The sequence below is a fragment of the Abramis brama genome (genome assembly GCF_963993115.1).
Source record: "Abramis brama genome assembly, chromosome: 2".
In the NCBI taxonomy this organism is placed as follows: Eukaryota; Metazoa; Chordata; class Actinopteri; order Cypriniformes; family Leuciscidae; genus Abramis; species Abramis brama.
Window position 1 is genome coordinate 26,949,409 of NC_139964.1, and position 17,007 is coordinate 26,966,415.

Consider the following 17,007-nt stretch of genomic DNA (forward strand, 5'->3'; position numbering starts at 1 on the left):
ATATTCTGACACACAATCTAAACATAAATGCTATAATGCCAGAATTGTTCTTGCATTACTACTCTTAATATTCACAAGCAAAGGCATTTTAAATGACTACAGAGGGTTTTTATCAAATATCAATTATTTTTAGTGTTGGGGAGTAACTAGTTACATGTAACTTAAGTAAGTTACGTAATTTAATTACAAAATAATACAGTTACTGAGAAATAAATTGTAATTACAGTTACTTAAGAAAATGTTAACGATTTCAAAGGGAGTTACATCTGAATATGTTCTGTAAAAAGCTAGGATATGTTGAATTATATTCATTTGTTGCATTGCCTGTTTTTGATGTGCACGAAGGCCATTTAGTAAAGCGATGCTATTCTGATGCTTTTGATTGTTTTTTTAGGCTGTAATCTGTCACCATGGCGAGTGATGAAAATAAATCATACTGGAAAATAAAAGTAATCAAATGCAATCCATTATATACATTTTAAATAGGGTAACTTGTAATCTGTAACCTATTACATTTCCAAAGTAACCTTCCCAACACTGATTATTTGAGCTGTTTCAAAACAAATCAATACCAATATCATTTACATTGAAATAATTACATTTTTGCTCCTGATTTTTTTTTTTTTATGCTTGCAAATGTGAAAATAAGCATCTAATATTGTGGACATTTCTCACCTTCATATCCCTCTTGGATATTCCCTACTTTGCTATTGGTTCCAGTTGCACAGTTTATAGGTAAAGTACCTTAAACAGAAACAAGTCATTGGTTTTAGGACTTAACAAACAGCTTAAAGCCTGAACATGGTAGCACAAAATACACTAAATCACATAATATGTAAAAACAAGATGTATAACATTTTAAACGAGCATACAGATAATGAAAAGCATATTTTCACTATGCTTGTGACAAAGTGAACAGACAGGTTTCATTTTGATTTTGGAAAATTAATATTACTCCAATGTTCAAACTCATGCCATTTAATCTTAAAATCATTTCACTTGAATATTAAACACAAATTACTGAAGGTGGTTTCCTATTAAATCCTGACAAGCATTGCACTTCATTAGAAGACTGTTGTCCTGTAAAAACAGTCAACCTGTAACAGTAGTCAATAGATAAAACTATATATATATATAGTAACTAGATATATCTTATTAAAAAGTTAGGCCTCACATCCACATGTTTGAATCTAAAATTGATACTACAGCTGGTTATGAATGCATTTTGACTTACCAATAGCACTCCTAGCACTGTGGAAACGAAGACAAGCTAAAATAAATAAAATAGAGAATAAATCCATCTTTTCCATAATTCACTGTCAGTTCCGCCTGTATTATGAAGCAAATCAATATTCCTTTAATTAGTAATTTATCCCTCTGAGCTGTTCCTTATTGAATGCCATAAACAGTTATTCTCTGTAAGCAAGTATCAAAGGTGCTTCATTGAGGCCAATAATAAGGAGTAATGTGGGAGGGATTTTCTGGAAAGAAGTTGATGTTACAAGTTTATTCAAGGATATTTGAGATGTCTTGAACCCAGATTTGGTTACTGACCTTGTTTTGAGTTTGTACTACCACAGCTTCTCATGCATTAGTTTACATAGACCAATACAACAGTAAAAGCTCAAATCAGAGTGTAACCAACAATTACTGTATTTCAAAACAATTAACTACAGTTTTAAATATATATATTGCATTTTAGACTTGTATTTTCAATGTATATTTAAAAAAACCTATTCTCTCAAAGACTAGACCTAAACTCAAATATGGCTTCTGTAAAGATACATGACAACAATGAATATTTCACACTCTGCACTGCTGGATAACTCAGAAAAGGTTAAAAAAGGTTTATAAGAAAAAACAAAAAACTATCATCCCGTGTTCCTATTGCCAACACAATCAAAATGTAAAATATTAACTTATCACTGCTTGAAAATGATCAGAACCAACTATAAATTTACAACACCAACATCATCGAACAAATCAAAGGTTACACTGGATGATAAACAGGGATTATATCTTATCTTGATGGTTTTATACACTCACCTAAAGGATTATTAGGAACACCTGTTCAGTTTCTCATTAACCCTCTGGGGACCAAGGTGTTTTTGGGGCCCTTGAGATGTTCTGACATGCCCTGACATTTGTGCTTTTTTCAGTTATTTATAAACATGTTAATGGCAAAGGTGTAAATTCACTCTATATAGCACAAACAGGGCTACCATAATATGTGAGCATCATGTATGTATATGTTTGTATTTTTAAGAGAATAATGTTTATGCGTGGTTATTGAAAAAAATAAAAATGAAAGTTGCTGAAATAAGACCACAAAACACATACTAAATATATGTCCACAAGACTTTTGACTAATGGATGTTGTCGCTTCGAGTTCTGGTCTTGCTTTATCGTTCACATAAAACAATACATTGATTTAAATTGAGTAAAACAGGTTTTGCTTGGAAAGCCAATATGCGAGGGGGGCGTGAACGAGGAGTGGTTTACACCTGAGAATACAATGTCCCACCCACTCTGCATAATGAGCCATTCATTCAGGTGTGACACTGACTGAGCCACAATGCAAGGACAAAAGATATATTTAGAAGAAGACTTATATTGACCATTTAAGATTTTGCTTACATCTTGTAAATATCTTTTGCTATTTTATTAAGAAAGGTTACAATTACTACAATAATTACAATTTCAACAATATTTCAAGTGTACTCTTTCTTTGTAAAAAAAAAAAATGATTATAGGCCTACATTTTATATATATATATTTGATGTGGCAGTATATTCTACAGTAAAAACTGTACCCAAATCTAGTCAACAAAATGTTGTCTTTCATATTTCGCCTGACTATAACGTTGTTTTTATGAAATATTAGGGCCAGTGGCGGTTCTAGGATTTTTCTGTAACAGGGGCCATTAAGGGGCCACATGTTACATTCAGGGGCCAAATACAGGGTACATTCAAGAACACAAAATAATTTATTCAGTACGGTGCAAATACATTTCGGCAGTCATTCCTTTTTCAAACGCTCTAATAAAAAATTATGAGCCAGTAAAGTTCTTAATGATTTTTTTCATTTATTTATACTGTGCATAAAGGACACAATGCACTTCTTTCTGAATTCCACCTTTTAAGTTTCATAATCATGTCATCGCTTATAAACAGTAAATTATTGTTAATTGTTTGGGGGTGGAATTGCATCTGTGATCGTTGAGAAGAATTCTCCGGTTGCTCTTCTTGTCGACGATTGATGGGTGGGAATCTCTAGGCACCTCACGATTCGATTATGATTCAGAGGGTAACGATTATCGATTATAAACGATTTTTTTTTTTTTTTTTTACTACTTGGTACTTTTCAAGCAAATATTTATGACCCATAACTAACTTACTTCCAATACTTCCTATATTAATTTTATTAATAAAACAAATGGAAGTGATTTGGCAAGTCAACTGTAAGGTTACATTTGCCAGCATATGTCCCAACATTGCAAAGGACCAACAGGAAAATAAACGTGTGCCTGTACTAGCAGCGTACTTGTAGTAAATTAATACAAACTTCAGCATATTCTGAATCTCTAGCATTTAATAATAGACTTCTAACCAACATCCTCTTGTTATTTCCAAATTCCAATGAGCAATATAATCCTTCAGACAAAAAAAAAACATTTTGCTGTAGCAAATTCACAAACAGTTTTCGTTCAAAAATATAGGATTATGTACCAGCAGCTCTCATACTAACATAATGCTTGTGGACTTACGCATATTCTGAATAATTAGTAACATACAAAGCCGCTCTTATTCACAACTAAATAATAAAGAGTTATGACTTGAAATGTTTGCTGTATACGACAATCAAAAACAGCTTATAATACAAAAAAAGTGAATGAACATCTGCAGAGAGCACAGTCAAAATGTAACTTTTTGTGACTGGCATTGCACATATTGCAGGGCAGTATAACGTACGTATAACAGATCGGTTTACAGCATATTGATGTGAAAACTAAACAATACAGAAAGCAGCTCTCATACAAAAAAATACTAAATAGGTAACAATGAAATTGCCAATTTTCTTAGCTTATAACGAAGAGGGTGCCGTTCGAATTTGGCGCTCAGCCATCATGCGTCTGTTATGTGCGCACCACAGACTGTCCGCGCACTGCACGTCCGCTTTAGAGTTCCGCCTTTTGCGCTCCGTCAATATTATGTTATTAAGAAAACAATATATTTTTTATTTTAGAAAATCGATATTTGACATTTGTGAATCGATTCAGAATCGTCCACGTCCGCATCGGGATGCATCTAAGAATCGATTTTTCCCCCACCCCTAGGAACGGGGGCCAATCAGGGGCCAATCAGATTTCAGCAGGGGCCAGGGCCCCTGTGGCCCCGCCTCTAGAACCGCCCCTGATTAGGGCATATAAATGTTAATTTGCAGTTTAATATGTTGCTTATACAGACATTTTATTTCAACATATTTCAGTCGATTTTTACTCATCTCAGTATAGCCAAGCATTTTAGTTGATTAAAGTGGTTTATTCTTTCACACACAGACACGCGATTCATATTTAGGTCAAACAGGCAAACATTCTGTTTCAAACAGGCAAACATTCATTCGCGGTATTCAAACGCAAATTCTGAGAACCTGAAGGGTACATATCTTTACAAATATGTACCCATCATTCATCTCACAGAAACGTGATTACATAGGCCTATACTAACGCTGTGTTTACAGCTGATGGGCGTTTCACAGGACTGAAATGGTTCTCAGAATTTGCGTTTGAATACCGCGCGCTCTCCGGGGCGTGGTCACATTACATTTGAATGAGCTCGTAATGAGCTCGACTGGAATCACTCTCTTTTCATACAGATTACAGAAGCTGAGAATATTTGTTTTTTATATAAATTACTTCATTTAAAAGATGAGATCTCAAGCTTTATGCCCGTGGGTATGTTTGCCTGTTTGACTGAATTTTCGCGGAGTTACAGATCATTTTCGAACGCGTTTCAAATTGGAGTTCACTGACAGAGAGAAAGCAGAACTCGCATCATGTTAATTTTTCTTTATTTGGCAAAAAGCAAAACACTTTATTTTTATTGTGAGTACACAGAAAAAAAATAGAAACTGAACAGGATCGATTGATGTATAACACGAAAATGAAAGTTCAAAATTAACAGAGCATTATGAACTTAATTTACATTGCTAAAAAAAAAAAAAACGAGCAAAACGTGCGGGCGCGTTTTTGGTCCCCAGAGGGTTAATGCAATTATCTAATCAACCAATCACATGGCAGTTGCTTCAATGCATTTAGGGGTGTGGTCCTGGTCAAGACAATCTCCTGAACTCCAAACTGAATGTCAGAATGGGAAAGAAAGGTGATATAAGCAATTTTGAGCGTGGCATGTTTGTTTGTTGCCAGACAGGCCGGTCTGAGTATTTCACAATCTGCTCAGTTACTGGGATTTTCACACACAAACATTTCTAGGGTTTACAAAGAATGGTGTGAAAAGGGAAAAACATCCAGTATGCGGCAGTCCTGTGGGCAAAAATGCCTTGTTGATGCTAGAGGTCAGAGGAGAATGGGCCGACTGATTCAAGCTGATAGAAGAGCAACTTTGACTGAAATAACCACTCGTTACAACCGAGGTATGCAGCAAAGCATTTGTGAAGCCACAACACGCACAACCTTGAGGCGGATGGGCTACAACAGCAGAAGACCCCACCGGGTACCACTCATCTCCACTACAAATAGGAAAAAGAGGCTACAATTTGCACAAGCTCACCAAATTGGACAGTTGAAGACTGGAAAAATGTTGCCTGGTCTGATGAGTCTCGATTTCTGTTGAGACATTCAGATGGTAGAGTCAGAATTTGGCGTAAACAGAATGAGAACATGGATCCATCATGCCTTGTTACCACTGTGCAGGCTGGTGGTGGTGGTGTAATGGTGTGGGGGATGTTTTCTTGGCACACTTTAGGCCCCTTAGTGCCAATTGGGCATCGTTTAAATGCCACGGCCTACCTGAGCATTGTTTCTGACCATGTCCATCCCTTTATGACCACCATGTACCCATCCTCTGATAGCCATCAGCAGGATGATGCACCATGTCACAAAGCTCAAATCATTTCAAATTGGTTTCTTGAACATGACAATGAGTTCACTGTACTAAAATGGCCCCCAGCGTCACCAGATCTCAACCCAATAGAGCATCTTTGGGATGTGGTGGAACGGGAGCTTCGTGCCCTGGATGTGCATCCCACAAATCTCCATCAACTGCAAGATGCTATCCTATCAATATGGGCCAACATTTCTAAAGAATGCTTTCAGCACCTTGTTGAATCAATGCCACATAGAATTAAGGCAGTTCTGAAGGCGAAAGGGGGTCAAACACAGTATTAGTATGGTGTTCCTAATAATCCTTTAGGTGAGTGTATAACAAACAATTTGTGTAAGTGAAACATTAATGTTACACCAATACGGTTTATTTTAGTAATCCACCAAAATAGACTTGTGCTGGTGCTGGTTTCTTATGATTTACCACATGACTGTGGAGGCACATGACATGCAGCTTGTTGAGAAGTGTGCCATTATTTTTCTTTTATTGCATGTATAGCATGTTTAAAGAGAAAGAGAAAGTGTTGCAGGAAACCTGTCTTGCCGCTATCAATAGTTTCCGCGGTAAGCTGACTCATTGTCATCATCAGACACAGCCGACACAGCCAAAAAACTGATCATGATACTTTTTTGTGTGCAAGTCAAGTCAAGTCAAGTCATCTTCATTTATATAGCGCTTTTAACAATGTAGATTGTTTCAAAGCAGCTTTAGAATTGGTTCTATAGTTATGTGCATTTGAATATATGTGTGCAGGTTTGTAATTCTCTACAAACCAAGCCTAAACAAAGTACTGGTCTTTCCTTATAAATTTTGATACAGAATTTTATTTTATTTCGTCACTTCGGGGTAGGTACGCAAAACGAATTTCCCGAAAACGCTTTATCTGTAGAGTGGTAAAGGGATCCTCCATAGGGAGAGACTAGTTGGCACTTCAGCACTGCGTTGACATCGGGTCCAGGCGAAGGTCTTTCGTCAGATCTGGATACGGCCTGGATCCGGCAGGCTGCGGGAAAACCTCGGGATAAACAAAGACACTAAAATTAGCGTAGATGCCATTCTTCTTATGATGTAACGAGTACATCAGGGTTTATGGGAAGTGTTCCCGGTTCCGGCTGACCTAATCTATGCAGCCTAACATTGAATTATAGAAGTCTATAATGTATTATGTGAAGGCTAGGTCAAAGAGATGTGTTTTTAGTCTAGCTTTGAACTGACAGAGTGTGTCTGCTTCCCGGACAATGTTAGGAAGACTGTTCCAAAGTTTTGCTGCTAAATAGGAAAAGGATCTACCGCCAGCAGTCGATTTTGATATGCTAGGTATTATCAACTGGCCGGATTTGAGATCGCAATAGACGTGAAGGACTATAATGCGTTAAGAGCTCGCTCAAGTACTGCGGAGCTAAACCATTTAGTGCTTTGTAAGTAATCAGCAATATTTTAAAATTTATACGATGTTTAATAGGGAGCCAATGCAGTGTTGACAGAACTGGGCTAATGTAAGTCATACTTCCTGGTTCTGGTAAGAACTCGAGCTGCTGCATTTTGGACCAGCTGTAGTTTGTTTATTAAGCGTGCAGGGCAACCACCCATAATAGCATTACAATAATCTAGCCTTGAGGTCATGAACGCATGAACTAATTGTTCCGCATTTGTCAACAAATCCTATTTGGAGTTAAACTTAGCTAAAACAAAAGAGATGATTATAGATTTTAGAAACTGTGCTTCATGTTATGACACCACGATCATTAAAGACCAGGCGGTGGATTGTGTAGAAAGCTACAAATACCTTGGGACAGTCTAAATTGACTTTTGAAAAGAACTGTGAGTCTATATGTAAAAAGGGACATCAGCGTCTTTTTTGCCTCAGAAAGCTGTCCAGATTTCATATTACTAAATCTATGATGACCCTTTTCTATCAGGCCTTTATTGAATCAGTCTTGTCGTTCTCCCTTGTATCTTGGTTTGGTAATATGTCTTTGAAGAACAAAAATTCTTTGAACCAAATTGTTAGGTGGGCTAGTAAGATTATAGGTGAATCTCAACCCAACCTTGTAAGTCTTTATTCCAATAAGCTACAGCATAAGGCGAGTTTTATTATCGGAGACTGTTCTCATCCTTTACATGCTGAGTTTCAGCTCCTCTGCTCTGGATGTCGGTAACACATTCTGTTTTGGGGGTGGGGTTGTCTTAACCTTTCCTTCTCTTGTGTGTGCCACACACGTCTCATGTCCTGCCTGTAAACAGCAGTTATGTGTGTTCATGTATCAGTATGGCGGGTTCATGATTATGGGACGTGTCAGGCCCCTTTGGGTGACCGTCCTTCTATGGCTTACAGAACCTCACTGTGAGTGTATTGGGCAATCGGGGAGCTGTCCATGTCTCTCCCATTGGTGGATCTCGAACACGAGATGAAAGAGAACAATAGGTTACTGTCATAACCCCGGTTCTCTGAAACATCGAGTGGAGAGATCCACCAGCTTTGCCCTGCTTACCGCACGAGAAGCGAATATACTTACTGGAACGCATGCAGGCTTTATATGCTTGCAGGTAAGGGGGTGGCATTACCTGGCATTGGCTGCGCGCTTCTGTCTGTCTTGCCAGACTTGGTGCAATTGGATGTTTCTGCAGAGGTCAGGTACGGATGCCCTTCCCATAGGTGGATATCTCCACTCGATGTTTCAGAGAACCGGGGTTACGACAGTAACCTATTGTTATTCTTACTCATCAGGATTGGCTTAATATCTGGATGAGTTGAACAATGTTTTTTTTATGAACATGTCTTGAGGTTGCAAAACCTAGTTCAGCCCTGAAACTCCAAACATATTTTATGATTTTTTAACTACCCAATTACCACACCCCTTTATTTCTATTCAGCACTAATAATTATAGGCTACTGTTTGTTTTGTCACTATAGCTGTCACTCACGGATGGTTGCAGGAAGGCAGACGAAGATGAAGCATAAAGTTCCAATACAAAGTTTAATGAGAGTAATACAAATAATACTAGGAAAAGAAGAACAACACCCACTAAATGCAACGTAGACCGAACAAGCAGTGCAGGAGAAGGAACAACTTAAGTAGTGAACAAAAACGAGGACGATTAATTACACACAGCTGAAACGAACTAATAATGACGATGACCAAGGAGACAGATGAGTGGCGGGAATCAGAACAAGGAAACATGTGACAATGAACAAACTGAAAGTCCATGAACTAAACATAAAGGTGACAATAGTGTTAAGAAGTATCTTTTTTAAATGTTCTTTCATCATGGAAAATCACACTTTGCTCACTTAAAGGGGTAGTTCACCCAAAAATGAAAATTATGTCAGTAATTACTCACCCTCATGTTGTTCCAACACCATAAGACTTTCGTTCATCTTTGGAACACATCTTCAGATGCTAAGAAACTCATTCATGCTTTTATCTTCACTCATCTTGATTATTATAATGCTATGTTGCCTAAGGGTTCTATAGTGAAGTTACAATTGATACAAAATGCAGAAGCCAGAGTACTAATGAAATTAAAAAGGAGAGCGCACATTACACCAGTTTTAATGGAATTGCATTGGTTACCAGTTCATCAAAGAATTTATTCTTTTTTTTTTGTGATCAATTATTTATTTATTTTCTTACAATCATTATGTACACATTGGAGAGGAAACACCTTCACAAGAGAGAGAAAAACCTTAGGCTAATTACATCATCATTAAAAATATAACAAAGGCACAGTAAGGTGTTGCTTATTCTGGTACCTGTTTCTCTTCTCCTCCCCATATCCTACCCAACCCAAGTCCGTCCTCCAACCCCTAACAAGATTCGCTCAAGGTAATGAACAGTTAAACAACAACAACAACAACAAAAAAAAAAAAAAAGGGGGGGGGAACACACACACACACACACACGCATAGGCACATATACCTCTCAACCCTTTCCCATTACCACCCGTCCATCCTTCTTCCATCATTATGATATCCACATAGATCCACACATAACATCATAGAACACAGAGCGGGACATTGGACATTGTATATATTAGATAAATATCTCCTACTTGAAAGTATCAAGCACATCCTGACTTCTTCACACAGAGCTAAACATTTAAACATTACACATTGTATACATTAGATGCACACTCAAAAAAAAAAAAAATGGCAGCATATGTGTAAGACAAATCAAAATGTAAACAATAAAAAAGAGAAAAAGTCTGACCATATCTACATCACATAGAGCTAGACATTTAAACATTACACATTGTATACATTAAATGCACACACACAAAAAAAAAAAAAAAACGGGCAGCATATATGTAAGACAAATCAAAATGTAAACAATAAAAAAGAGAAAAAGTCTGACCATATCTACATCATTTCATTTATTTTCTCTAATAGCTCTGACCAACAGTCAATATTAGAGGTTTTGGCATAATGTAAACGTGCTGTAGAGAGCTCTAGCTGAACAATATCCCGATAAGAAGAGAGCCATTTGCTCACTGACAATGTTTGTGGTGGTTTCCAGCGACAAACTATCATTCTTTTGGCAGCTGTCAAACCAGCCAGAAGAAGACGCCTATTGTTAATAGTTAGCTTTAGAGACGATGTATCATTAAGCAGAAGCAAACATGGTGAAAGAGGGATGGGTCCCTTGATAATACTAGACATGATAGATGAAACACTATGCCAAAATCTATTGACCTCTGGACACTGCCACACCATATGGAAAAAAGTAGCAATGGTATTATCTGGACAAAAATCACAGTATGGGTTGTCTCTAAGTTTCATTTGCTGTAATCTTCGCGGGGTTAAATAAGACCTATGGATTAATCTATAATGTATCATTTGATGATCAGGGTTTCTAGACGATAGAGATATGTTTAACCAAACCGCGCACCAGTCTGGGTCCTGGGAGATGTTAATATCTGTCTTCCAGAGTCTGATAAATGATAAGGGCTTATATGAAGCTTTAGTTATAAACTTATATAACTCTGAGACAATACCATTCATTTTACCCTTAGTATCAAAGATTACATGAAGGGGATGATTCCCCAACTCGATACCCCAAGGAACACCCTGAGCGCGCATTGCTGTGCGTAACTGTAAATAAAAATAAAAAGTGCCCGATAAATTGTACGCTCTCTCTAGGTCATGGAATGCACAAAGACCCTGTTCCCCTATGATGTCCTTGAGGACACAAATCCCTCTATTGCTCCACTGAGGGAACATAATTGGTTTCTTCTCAATTAAAAGTGAGTGATTGTTGAAGATAGGGGATTGAGCGAAGAATGTGTTTGGGATTTTGGCAAATCGGTGGACTTTATGCCATACCGTAAAAAGATAAGAGATTATTGGTCCAAAATCACGTTTAACTATACTATGGGGTATATTAGAATATACCAGACTAGACAAACAATATGGATATGTTAAACGTTCTTCAATGGGACGCCATGACACCAAAATCTCTGAATTCGACCATATAGCAAGTGAGCGCAAAACAAAGCTCCAAGAATACCACTCAAAATTGGGCAAATTAACACCTCCTGATAATCTATGTCTTTGTAGAGTAGATGCTTTGATTCTGGGGTTTTTTCCGTTCCATAAATAAGAATTAATAATTGAATGTAGCTTCTTCCAGTAACCACCCGGTGGAGCTAGGGGGATCATACTGCTCACAAAATTAACACGAGGCAATATATTCATCTTAATGACTGAAAGTCTGGACTGAAAGGAAGTAGGGAGCATCCCCCATCTATTCAAGTCACCCTCTACATTTTTTTTAACTTTATTATAGTTGTCAGCAGTTAACTGGTTGAGTGAGGGACTGATGGACACTCCTAGATACAGTATGTAAAATTACTAACAACCGGAATATTAGAAAGTGATATCTGGTCATCCAGTCCCCCCAACAGCATTAAAGCCGATTTTGTCCAGTTTATTTTATAGCCTGAAATACTGCTGAAGTTATCAAAAATTTTAAGAAGATGTGGAAGGGATTTAGAAGGATTTAAAAAAAAAATTCAAATATCATCAGCATACAGAGAAATGCAGTGCGATGTGTCTTGAATAATAATTGGTTCTAAAGGCTCCGACTGCCGTATTGCCTGGGCAACAGGTTCCAAAGATAAAGAATTTATTCTAAGGATCTTTTATTGGTTTATAAAACACTACATATTCTGGCATCTCTATACATTTCAGACTGTCTGTCGAGATACATCCCAAATCGTAGTTTAAGATCCTTTAATGCTGGTCTTTTGTTTTGACACATTATAGTAAATCATACATGATCTGGTGGTACTTCTTTCAGCCACAATGCTCCAAAAATTTGGAATTGCCTACCAAATGAAGTGAAAGAGGCTACCAACATTCATATTTTTAGTTCAAATGTTAATTTCCTTTGTTTTCTCAGAGAGTAGCCCTCTTTTCCAGTTTCTCCAGTCTTCCATCATCAATGTTTACTTTGTTTTTAAAATCTGTCAAAACCATTGTTTATTTCTAGAAAGAGCTATTCAAATGACGTTGCCTTGAGCAAAACCACTACTGCACTGTTTTAATCACAGGCTTGACATGAAATTGTCAGGTCCACCCTGATGACAGATCCACCCAAAGAAGAAAACAGTAAAGATTTAAAAGCTCAAAAAATGTATCTTCTCCTCTTGATTATTCTTGTGCTCTATTATATTCAATTCAATTCAATTCACATTTATTTGTATAGAGCTTTTCACAGTACATATGAGCAGTGCAGTTTGGATATCCAGCTGTAAAAGATCAATTACCTGCTTGTTTTAATTGGAATTATTTTGGTTGTGTGTGTGTATTTTGCGCAATCAAACATCATGATCTAGTCAAGCAGAATTCAAAAGCTGAAGTAACACAACCTGCCTGCGCTGTTTTCTTTGTTCCAAAACGGTTCTACAGAATATAGTGCTTTAAAACACCCGAACGGTTGGTTTGGGTGGATGAAGAAGAAACCTTGGGAGGAACCAAAACTCAGCAGTGAGAGCCCATCCTTCTGGAACATGTTGAAATAAATTTGTAAAAAAGTTAATAATGGTGGGATGAACCAAAAGCACAGGTGCAGCTGTAGGTGGAGACGACTGTAACATATATAAGTCTGATTGGTCACAGACAGTGAAGACTGAGGAACATTTAAAGACTCATTCATCTGTATCTCCAACAACAAAACGTCTGGTAAGACTCATTTAAATATGGTTCTTGCCCTTGTATTATTGCAGGTTATTTGCTCAAATTGTTTACAGATGTACTTTGTCTAATAGCAAACAATATTTCTTGTTGAAAAATGTATACTTTTTAATATATTAATTTGACCATATATGTTTATAGAGCTAAAATCTGCAATTTTTCATTTCATTTACAAGAAAAAGCATCAAAAGAAGCTTGATATACAATCACATTAAGGTGAATTCTCGGTAACTATAAGTGAATATTGCAAAATAAAAACCGACTTATAGATGTACTTCAGCCAAAAGGTTTGAGAGGCCTAACAAAATGTTTAAATTTATCTCTGCTTTCACTTTCCTTGTTTAATCTCCAGATATCAGAGAGGAGAGAGATGAAGAGCATAAACCCAGTGAAGATGTTGGCCATGTTGGCGCTGGTTCTGCTGGTGTCCAGTGTGATTGAGGGACGGATTTTCAGGAAATGTGAGCTGAAGGCCAAGCTGGAGGCAGCTCGGCTTCAGGAGATTAAGGTCATGGGAGAAAAATTGGACACGAAAGATCTTGTAGCTAGACGTGAGTAATAGAGTAACTTTTCTTTCAAATTCCCTTTTTTTCTTGCTCAGTCTTCAGATGCCATATTGCCATGTCACATGATGGCTCCTAAAAGCTTCATTACCTTCTTCCATATGTTTCTTTCTATCTGAGGCAGTTGTCTGCAAGGCCACAGACTCAGCCTTCAACACCAACTTTATTAAAACCATCACTGAGGACAAGCCTGATGACATCCCTCTTCAGCCATCTACCTCCACCTTAAAGCCTACATTAAGTCCCACCACTGGCACCATCACAAGTCCTACCACAAGACCTACCACAAGACCTACCACAAGCCCAACCACAAGTCCCACCACAAGAGCCACCACAGGCTCCACCTCAAGTCCCACCACAGGATCAACCACAAGACCCACCTCAAGCTCCACCATAGGCTCCACCTCAAGAACCACCACAGGCTCCAACTCAAGACCCACCACAAGCCCCACCACAGGCTCCACCTCAAGACCCACCACAGGCTCCACCTCAAGACCCACCACAAGCCCCACCAGAGGCTCCACCTCAAGTCCCACCACAGGCTCCACCTCAAGTCCCACCACAGGATCAACCACAAGACCCACCACAGTCTCCACCTCAAGCTCCACCATAGGCTCCACCTCAAGAACCACCACAGGCTCCACCTCAAGACCCACCACAAGCCCCACCACAGGCTCCACCTCAAGACCCACCACAAGCCCCACCAGAGGCTCCACCTCAAGCCCCACCACAGGCTCCACCTCAAGCCCCACCACAAGCCCCACCAGAGGCTCAACCTCAAGCCCCACCACAAGCCCCATCACAAGCCCCACCACAAGCCCCATCACAAGACCCACCTCAAGCCCCACCACAAGCCCCACCACAAGTCCCACCACAGGCTCCACCACAAGCCCCATCACAAGTCCCACCACAGGATCAACCTCAAGCCCCACCACAAGTCCCACCACAGGCTCTACCTCAAGCCCCACCACAAGTCCCACCACAGGCTCCACCTCAAACCCCACCACAAGTCCCACCACAGACTCCACCTCAAGCCCCACTACAGGATCAACCTCAAGCCCCACCACAAGTCCCACCACAGACTCCACCTCAAGCCCCACTACAGGATCAACCTCAAGCCCCACCACAAGTCCCACCACAGACTCCACCTCAAGCCCCACCTCAAGTCCCACCACAGGCTCCACCTCAAGTCCCACCACAGACTCCACCTCAAGCCCCACCACAGGCTCCACCTCAAGCCCCACCTCAAGCCCCACCACAGGCTCCACCTCAAGCCCCACCTCAAGCTCCACCACAAGTCCCAACACAAGCCCCACCACAAGTCCCACCACAGACTCCACCTCAAGCCCCACCACAGGATCAACCTCAAACCCCACCACAGGCTCCACCTCAAGCCCCACCACAAGTCCCACCACAAGTCCCACCACAGACTCCACCTCAAGCCCCACTACAGGATCAACCTCAAGCCCCACCACAAGTCCCACCACAGGATCAACCTCAAGCCCCACCACAGGCTCCACCACAAGTCCCACCACAAGCTCCACCTCAAGCTCCACCACAAGTCCCAACACAAGCCCCACCACAAGTCCCACCACAGGATCAACCTCAAGCCCCACTACAGGCTCCAACTCAAGCCCCACCACAAGCCCCACCACAGGCTCCACCTCAAGCCCCACCACAGGATCAACCTCAAGCCCCACCACAAGTCCCACCACAAGTCCCACCACAGGATCAACCTTAAGCCCCACCACAGGATCAACCTTAAGCCCCACCACAGGCTCCGCCTCAAGCCCCACCACAGGCCCCACCTCAAGCCCCACCACTGGCTCCACCTCAAGCCCAACCACAAGCCCCACCACAAGATCAACCACAGGCTCAACAACAAGCCCCACCACTGGCTCCAGCACAGGCTCAACCACAAGATCCACCACAGGCACATCAAGCACAAAATCAAGGCCTGTCATAATCTCCCATCCAGGAAATTCCTCAAGACCCCAGAGACTCCGCCGTTACATTCCCTTTTTACCCAAACCCTACGGTCCCATTTTTGAGAAGGAGCCAAAGAGGCCTGTCTGGCGCCTGTATGGAGTGTTTCAGCTCAGTGATCAGTGGGCCTGTGATTCCGGCCTGGTGCCATCAATTAATATTTGCAACATGAAATGCACTTGTAAGTTAGAGGGAAAATGCCATATCAAATGTTTTTAGGAAATTAACTAAATACCGATACGATTAAATATGAACTTTTAACTTTTTTTCTACCAAAGCTTTTTTGGATGATGACATCACAGATGACATTGCCTGCCTGAAAACCCTGATGAACACAAGTACTTACTTGTAAGAAAACAAAAGCTCAAACAAACACATTAACAAAACACAAAAACATGCTTACATTCTTATTTTAGCTACAAAGTGTGTTTTAAAATTTTAATTTAAAATAAGATAAAATTATTTTATTTACGATAGTTCTGTATATTAACAAATGTGTTTACACCTTAATAAATGGTTAGAACATTAAAGAAACTGAAACTGTAAGAAATATATCTTTACTAAATATAACATTCATGAGTCTGTGCCTTCTTTTGTTACAGGCCACCTAAACCCAAAGTCAACCCCTCTGATTTGAAGATGATGTAAGTATTTTTGTAAGACTTTATGATTGTAGTAATTATGCTGCGTGTCCATGTAAGCCGTAGTAGATCGAACCATTGCCACTAATGGTCTCTCCGTCCTAATCCTAATCAACTTAGCTCACAATGCTTTTGAGAAATACATGCTAATTATAATAATACACAAAATATATATATAAAACATAACAAGTATATAGTAATATATTTTAGTAATATTTCATGGAACAAATCATATTTAGGGGTTGTTTTGCTTATTTAGTGGCTTTATGTATAATTATGTATGTAATTACTAGTGTTTTTGTTTCATATGACAAAAGCAGAGTAATTAATTATTATATGTTATACATAATAGGCTTATGAAATCAAATCATGCCTGAATGTGACTGTATTCTATGTGTTACAGCTTGAAGATGTTGTTGGTGAAAGAGTGCCGCTTTGTTGTTCCCTCATTGTATTTTGCTGAGTGTTTTTAGAGGAATATCTGCTAACTTTGATTGAAT